Source organism: Rhinopithecus bieti, unplaced genomic scaffold, assembly GCF_001698545.2.
Source record: "Rhinopithecus bieti isolate Rb0 unplaced genomic scaffold, ASM169854v2 scaffold_63334, whole genome shotgun sequence".
Classification (NCBI taxonomy): Eukaryota; Metazoa; Chordata; class Mammalia; order Primates; family Cercopithecidae; genus Rhinopithecus; species Rhinopithecus bieti.
In genome coordinates this window covers 71,084-79,799 of record NW_016823868.1, presented here as the reverse complement: position 1 = coordinate 79,799, position 8,716 = coordinate 71,084, and the positions used below count along the sequence as shown (strand labels likewise).

Genomic DNA, 8,716 nt, shown 5'->3' with positions numbered 1-8,716 from the left:
AAAAAAAAAAAAAAAAAAAAAAAACTGGCTTAAATGAAATAAGAACAGGTGGTCATGAAAAATAATCAGTGAGAAATCCTGGAAGTTAAAGGTATGATTTTTATTTATTTTAGTTTTAGTTTTTTCTTCCTTCTAAAATTTTTTCTCTTCTATTTTTTAAAAATGCTTTTACATGGGCCAAGCATGGTGGCTTACACCTGTATTCCCAGCACTTTGGGAGGCCAAGGTGGGCAGATTGCTTGAGCCCAGGAGTTTGAGATCAGCCTGGGTAACATAGTGAGACCACATCTCTACAAAAAAAATTTAAAATTAGCTGGGTGTGGTTGATGCATACCTGTAGTCCCAGCTACTTGGGAGGCTGAGGCAGGAGAATCACTGGATCCCAGAAGTTTGAGGTTGTAGTGAGCTATGATCGTGCCACTGCACTTCAGCCTGGGTGATAGGGTGAGACCCTGTCTCAAAAAATAAAAAATAAAATAAAATAAACTTTACATTTTAGTATTTATATTTATTTTACATTCTTCACCCTTTGTGGTCTGTGTGCAAAAGGTGTGATTATTGAAATTTAGAAGCCAACAGAATGTAATTGGCTGGATACATTGAAGAGAGAAGTTAGTTGGCTGATGTCACTGAGAGTGTGGCAAAGAACAATATAGATGAAACAGGCTGGGTGCGGTGGCTCACACCTGTAATCCCAGCACTTTGGGAGGCTGAGGTGAGTAGATCACTTGAGGTCAGGAGTTCGAGACCAGCCCGGCCAACATGGTGAAACCCCATCTCTACTAAAAACTCAAAAATTAGCCAGGTGTGGTAGTGTGCATTTTTTCCATCTCAAAAAAATAAAAGGAGCAGGATTGCTTGTTCATCTCTTTCTCTGGGCACTGAGTGTTGGCAAGTGTCCTCAGGCCAGTTTCTGTGGCCCCAGGACGCTCTGCAAATGCATGAATAATGGGTCAGGACCCACAGACTCAGTGATTCAAAGCTCACAGGTGATGCACGCTCCTGCAGAACAGAAAGAAGGGACAGTCGTGGCTCCTGGTGGCGCTGATGGTTTGTTTTCATACATGTCCATTTAACAGCTGCGACAGCTAGAGGCGATTGTTCCTGGGGCATCTCGCTCTACCCCAACTATGGTCCCTCTGAGCAGCCCTTACAAACACGGGAACCCACCAGAGGCTGAAGAGCCCTAGAAGGTACCAACTTTGGCAGTCCCATAACTGCACTGAATTGCCTGCCTTATTGTCCCCAAGGCAGACGGTTCTCTTGCTCCCTCCAGGGGACCCCCATAGCCCTCAGGGGCCACCTGGCTGCAGAAGGCCCCTACACGGGGATGATTCTCAAGATTCTAACTTATTCACACTCTCTCCATATTTTCCCAGGCCCTATTCTAAGATGCCAGGAATTTTGTGCAGGGCGCAGGGCAGAAGCTGATGTGAGGCACGGGTACCTCCTGTCTCTTGAGAAGAGCTGTGCTCACTGGCTGCACATGGTGGATGAGGGAGGGGTGTGTCTTAGTCTGTTCTCATGCTGCTATAAAGAAATTCCCTGAGACTGGGTAATTTATAAGAGAAAGAGGTTTTTTGTTTTTGTTTTTTTGAGATGGAGTTTCACTATTGTTGCCCAGGCTGGAGTGCAATGGCATGATCTTGGCTCACCACAACCTCCGTCTTCCAGGTTCCAGCAATTCTTCTGCCTCAGCCTCCTGAGTAGCTGGAATTACAGGCACCTGCCACCACGCTCAGCTAATTTTTTGTATTTTTAGTAGAGATGGGGTTTCACTATGTTGGCCAGGCTGGTCTGGAACTCCTGACCTCAAGGGATCCACCTACCTGGGCTTCCCAAAGTGCTGGGATTACAGGCAGGAGCCACCACGCCTGGCCAGGAAAGAGGTTTAATTGACTCACAGTTCTGCATGGCTGGGGAGACCTCAGGAAACTTACAATCATGGCAGAAGGGGAAGCAAGTACCTCCTTCACAAGGCGGCAGGAGAGAGACGAGTGAAGGAACTTGCCAAACACTTATAAAACCACCAGGTGTCATAAGAACTCACTCACTCACCGTCCTGAGAACAGCATGGGGGAAACCACCGCCATAATCCAATCACCTCCCTCCCTCGACACCTGGGGATTACAGGACCCTCCCTTGACACGTGGGGATTATAAATCGAGATGAGATTTGGGTGGGAACAGAGCCAAACCATATCAGGGTGCCTTGACAAGGAGAGAAACGGGAGATTCCAAGCCAAGGAGAAGTTGGAGGTTGGTCTTGCGGGCAGTGGGGCTGGCCTGGTGCATCTCTGAGGGGAATAGCCATATGGTGCCCGTGGGAGGGGGCCCAGGATTGGGTCCTAGTCTCTCCAGTGTGGACACAGAGCCACGAGGCAGAAGGTACCATGAGATTGTGACCATGTTTGTTTCAGCGGACCCAGCCAGGGTGGACAGTGATCAGGGCCCACTCTGAAAGGCCTGGGACCTGCACAACCACGGTGGTGGTGACAGCTGTTGGGGGGAGTTGGGAGCAGGAACTCTAAATGACAGATGGTTTCCTGTCCACTCAGTAGGCTGAGGGTCCGCCTGGAAGATGCTAAGGCAATCAGCTTGGTGCCATCCTGAGTTTGCAGGCCGAGGCTCACGCGGCTCTGCCAACATTTACGTACAGTATCCATGTGAGGCAAAGAAACCCCCTGAACTCAGGACAGGCATCTCCTTGCCATAGTCCACACACTGGCTTGGAAAGGACCAGTTACTCAGGGGCTTTCATTGTTTCAGATCAAAGCCTGAGTGTGGCCAAATGAAGGAGAAAGCCCCTGTGTGGGCACCTGCAGAGCCATCAACCCTGCCCAGGGGCCTCTGGGGACGCAGCGACTCAGTGACCAGTGAGCACAGATGGGCGACTGTACCTTTCTGCTTCAGCTCTTCATGGCCAAATGGGAGGACAATCCCCACCTTTCGAGGTGGCATCAAGGACTGAGAAAGAACCAGCACCAGGCCTGGCCCCATAAGCACTGCTGGGGTGTGGATCCAGGTACCTTCCACTTTCTACCTGGTAGCACTAATGCTTCCTCTCCGGCTGCACTGGCCCTTATCTGGGGGTCAGGGACTCATGTGCTGGATAAAGAGGAACGCTTTCCCAGATAGGAATGTTGGGTGTGGTAGGGACAGGCAGTGGGGCTTAAGTAGCTTTTCCAAGGAGACAGTTTGGACTGGTGTCTTCCAGAAAGGAGCATGGTAAGGTCAAGGAAAGGAAGCTGGAGAGGGCGAGGAGGGCTGTTTCAGGAAATGAAGCTGAGGGGAAGTGGCTCAGGATGTAGAGGTGGAGGAGGTGATGGGGATGGCGGAGGTGATAGAATGCAGGAGGTGATGGGGATGGAGGAGGTGATAGAATGGAGGAGGTGATGGGGATGGAGGATGTGATGAGGATGAAGGAGGTGGGGAGGTGATGGGAATGGAGGAGATGATAGAATGGAGGAGATAATGGGAATAGAGGAGGTGATGGGATGAAGGAGGTGAGGAGGTGATGAGGATGGAGGAAGTGATGGGGATGAAGGAAGTCGGGAGGTGATGGGGATGAAGGAGGTGAGGAGGTGATGGGGATGGAGAAGGTGATGGGGATGAAGGAGGTGAGGAGGTGATGGGAATGGAGGAGGTGATAGAATGGAGGAGGTGATGGGAATGGAGGACGTGATGGGATGAAGGAGGTGAGGAGGTGATGAGGATGGAGGAAGTGATGGGAATGAAGGAAGTGATGAGCATGGAGGAGGTGATGGGGATGGAGGAGGTGATGGGGATGAAGGAGGTGAGGAGGTGACGGGAATGGAGGAGGTGATAGAATGGAGGAGATGATGGGAATGGAGGAGGTGATGGGGATGGAGGAGGTGATGGGGATGGAGGAGGTGATGAGGATGAATTCCACTCTGGCCTTCCCTCATACCCTATGGGTCTCCTTCATCACCTTCGTTAACAACTTAGACAGTTCCCAAAGCTGTTCATCTAGCTTCAGCAAATGAACCATCTCATCTTGGCCAATCCAGGTTTGCTGTCCCATATTAAAATAATCAAACCAGTCTAAGTCAAAACTTCCATCTCACATCTGATGGCAAGCTGCCGGGGGCAGCAGTGGGGATGAGCCCTTCCACCTCCTTGCTCCCCTCCACCCTCGTGCATGCCTCCTCTCCCCCAACCCCTGCAAAGGACATCCTCCAGGGCACCCCTCCCCCAGGCAGCCCCACCCACCCTAGCTGCTGGTCCTGGTGGTTCAATGCTGTCCAGGCAGTGAGCCCTTCATGAGCCTCCCACCTGATCTACCCTCCTCATGTTGCATGGCAACTTCGAGCATCTTTCCCTGGGAAACGCTGGAAATGTGGAGGGTGACCAGCCCAGGCAGCTCCAGCCACCCTTCAGAAGGCTCCAGTGGCAGGGCTGCTGTCTCTCTGCACCCAGTCCCAGCCGCAGGTGGCCAAGCCCTCCCAAGAACACTCCCCACTTCTGCCTGGGGCCAGGACTCAAGTTCAGAAAACCACCGGCTGAGGCTCCTCTGCCAGTTGTGCTCGGAAGGGGGGCCCCTCTCCTGGTTTGAGGCCCTTCACAGCCCCGTCTCTATTCCTCAAAACTTGCCTCTAGCAAGCCCCTCTGATTTGAGCCCTTGCGTGCAAGTGGCTTTGGCTCTGGGCTTTATGCTGCAGATTCACTGACACCTCATCACAGTTCCTCTATCACCCATTTCACAGATGAGGAAACAGAAGCGCAGAGAGCTTAAGTCCCCTGCCCGAGGTCTCACAGCTTCTCAGCAGGGGAGCCCAAACTCAGTTCCTGGCAGCAGCATGCTTCCCGGTCTGTAACCCACTGCAACTCTCTGCTGGGACCTTACGCCACCTTTTGAGATGTCCAGCATAGACACATCAGGCACGCTGTCTGCACTGAGTAGGCATGTCGGGCACGCTGTCTGCACTGAGTAGGCACATGAACATTCTCCGCTTTTCAGTTTCATCCAAAATCCTAGGCATCCGGGAAAGTCCCTGGTCACAGGGCGCCCAGCGATTCCTGGCGTGGGAGGGTGAGGGAATAGAGGAGTGGTTCTTCTCCACCCTGCCTCTGCCCTGAAAGACTTATTCACTGGCAACGTCCCCTAGAAAGAGGCCTCTGGGCTCCTAACCACAGGGTGCAGGACCCAGTAGCTCATGTCTGTGCCTCGTGCAGGGTGGCACGCTGACACAGCTGCAGCCAGCCAGCCAGTGGTGACTCAGGCCTCGGAAATGACAGGCTTCTGTGGAGACAGAGGGCGCCGGGGTCGGGGAGGCAGCCCACAAGGGGCCTAAACCCCCACTGGGGGAAGGACAGCAGGACAGAGCTGGATGGCAATGCGAGAGGCCGGGGGTGGGAGTGAGGCCTCTGCCCACAGGTGACCCGGGTCACACCTTCCAAGAGCCACAGACAGGCCCCAGCAGGAGCTGGGGAACACACACAGGCCACAGCAGGAGAGGTGGAGTGGGTGCAGGACAGGCCTGGAGGGCAGGGGAGGGGCTGAGCCTCCGCAGTGGGCAAGAAGATTGGCCTGGCAGCGCTGACGGTCAGGAGGCCTGGTCCGCCACCCCATGCTGTGCGCCTATGAGGCCCCACAGGCCTCAGCTTCCTACTGTGACAGGGAGCAGCCCTCTTACCTGGCCAGGTGCCAACTGAGAGAGAGCTTGGCCCTGTGCAGGGCCACCTTCCTGTGTGCTGAATCGTTACCTGGAGGCAGGACTGGAGAGTGTTCTCGCTGTATTGCATTCCTGGGCCCGCGGAGCTCTCACAGGGCTGAGCCATGGATTAAGTGCTTATGAATTGGCACAAAGAGGGGGCCGGGCCTGATTCACCTGTGTGCCCCATTCACACCCCACACAGGATCGGGCACAGAAAGACATTTCCCATGCTTACGGGAGGAAACAGAGTAGGATGGGGAAGAATTGGCCTCTGAGGTCCCTCTTTCTTCCCACTCTATCCCCCAAAAGTTGCCTTCCTGGACCCCCTGCCCCCGTGTCCCCCACATAGGTGTTTACACACTGATCAGTGGCGGAGATTCCAGGCAACAAGGAGCTGGGAGGCTGAACAGGTGCTGGAAGCCAGCGGCCGATCCCCCCGGAACAGAGGCCTGTGGCCGAGCTGTGAGCTCTCTTAGGTCTCCAGCTTATGGCTCCCATGAAGGGCCTTGCCCTCCTGCCCGGGACAGGATACCAATCTACCCAAACGCCCGTGGACCCCTCTGGAGGCTTGTAAAGACCCCACCGCCTGTTTGCTGCGAACTTACCGGGCTCAGCCACGGGAGCAGGGAACGTCCAGCTGGAGCGCAGGGAAGGAAGGTTGGGTCTCCAGAGTCCCCGGGAGTGGGGGCGACCTCCCAGGTCTTACCCTTCAGCTTTTCCGTTTCCCACTCCAGGGCCACTCGTCCGTCGTTCTGAACCCCCAGTCATATTGGTAACCATCTTCATGGGTTCCCAGTGGCCCCAACGTGGGATCTTTTCCCCAGCGGTCTCTGCTGGGGCTTCTCCCTCTCCTCGCTTCTGGCCATCCCCTTCACTGGGGAGCAGTTGGCTGCTTTTCCCCAGCCAGTGCCTTTCACAGGCCCAGTTGATCCTATGAGATGAATCATGGAGGGGCAAATGCAGCCTGGGCTCCTCCAGAATCCAGGGCACCCACCGCTGTGCGGAGATGCTACCAAGTGTTCAAGTCGTGCGGGTTGTGGAAGAAGCTGGCGAGCCCTGGAGTTGGGCCTGGAACTCAGAACCCAGCATGAGTCAATTCCTCCGCTTTTCACCCTGAAAAGTCTTCCTGGCTCAAGGTCCTGGGTTCATCACTTTCCTTCAAACAAACACTCAATCAAACACTTAGAGACTTTCAGTCTGGGTAAGATGGCCCAAACCCGACCCTCCCTGTTCCTGTCTGCTAAGCCCTATGCAAGAGGCAACCACAAGGGGGTCCTGAGGTGGAAGGAGAAGGAGAGCTGGTTAAGGACCCCAAGGCTGGCTCAGGAACATTTAGCAGCAGGGCATTATGACACCCCTCACCCCCACCCAATACAGGACCCACCCAGACATGCATTTCCCAACTTCCAAGCTAGCAACAGAAGGCAGCCCAAGCAGGCTCCTTTCTCTCCTAGATTAAAGGCAAGTCGCCCCAACACACTAGGCAAAGCTGGGCATGATTGCTCACAGCTGTAATCCCAGCACTTCAAGACAGGAGGATCTGTTGAGACCAGGAGTTTGATACCAGCCTGGATAACCCAGCAGACCCTGTCTCTACAAAGAAAACTTAAAAATTAGCTGGTCATAGTGGCACACACTTACAGTCCCAGCTACTCAGGAGGCTGAGGTGGGAGGATCACTTGAGCCCAGGAGGTCAAGGCTGCATTAAGTTATGATCACACCACTGCACTCCAGCGTGGGCAACAGAGTAAGACCCTGTCAAAAAAAAAAAAAAAGCCAGGCGCAGTGACTCATGCCTGTAATCCGTAATCTCGGCACCTTGGGAGGCAGAGGCGGGCAGATCACCTGAAGTCAGGAGTTTGAGACCATCCTGGCCAACATGGTGAAACCACGTCTCTACTAAAAATACAAAAAATTAGCCGGGAGTGGTGGTGGGTGCCTGTGGTCCCAGCTACTAGGGAAGCTGAGGCAGGAGAATTGTTTGAACCTGGGAGGCTGAGATTGCAGTGAGCCGAGGTTGTGCCATTACACTCCAGCCTGGGCGACGGGAGTAAAACTCTGTCTCCAAAAAAGAAAAAAAAATCAACAACAACAACAACAAAAAACCCACCAAGCAAGCCAGGCAGAACCACCAAAGGGGTTGGCCCAGCAACCTCCTGCCAATTATCGGCCAGGGTTAACCCTCTCCTCCTCACTGGGCCTGAAATTCTGCTTCCCCACCCAAAATCACTGCACAGCAGAGAAAGGGGAAGACATTGATGGCAGGGAGAAAGCCCACCACAAGCAGCAGGCCTAAGAAGTACTGTCTGTCCCGTGAGTGGAAGACTCTCTTCTCCCAACTGGAAGTAATGAACGTCCAGCCTGGGACCAGCCTGAGAAAGCTCCTTCTGCCCGCTTAAGCAGCACCACACAAGCCGAGCTGACCTCAGCAGCACTGCAGAGGCTCTGCAAATTAGATTTTCATTGGAACCACAGCCCCGCAAAAGTCGCCCAAGACCTGCGTGCTAAACCTAAGCAGGGCAGCTGCTACTAGAATAAAAAATGTAAACAGGACCTGGAGCCTCCTCATATAATAGCCACAATGACCAGGATACGGTGAAATTCACTCATCCCACCAAGAACTTGGAAAATCACAATGTGAGTGGGAAAACCGTCAACTGAACACTCAGATGAATCAGACGTTGGAGTTACGTGACCAGGATTTTACTTTTTTTTTTTTTTTGGAGACAGAGTTTCACTCTGTCACTCAGGCTGGAATGCAGTGGTACGATCTCAGCTCACTGCAACCTCTGCTTCCTGAGTTCAAGCGATTCTCCTGCCTCAGCCTCCTGAGTAGCTGGGATTACAGTTATGTGCCATCATACACGGCTAATTTTTGTATTTTTAGTAGATAGGCTTTCACCATGTTGGCCAGGCTGGTCTCGAACTGCTGACCTCAAGTGATCCACCCTCCTCGTCCTCCCAAAGTGCTGGGATTACAGGCGTGAGCCACTGAGCCCAGCCATGTGACCAGGATTTTAAAGCAACCATCAAAAAAAA

At 53.3% G+C, this 8,716-nt stretch overlaps 1 long non-coding RNA gene across 1 annotated transcript; it reads left to right on the top strand.

Annotated features, from left to right (window-relative positions):
- Window positions 1-2,516: 2,516 nt before the first annotated feature.
- LOC108521916 (uncharacterized) lies at window positions 2,517-3,134 on the top strand. Its single transcript, XR_001883314.1, has 2 exons — window positions 2,517-2,665; window positions 2,769-3,134. It is a non-coding gene; the product is annotated as an uncharacterized LOC108521916 (long non-coding RNA).
- Window positions 3,135-8,716: the final 5,582 nt, after the last annotated feature.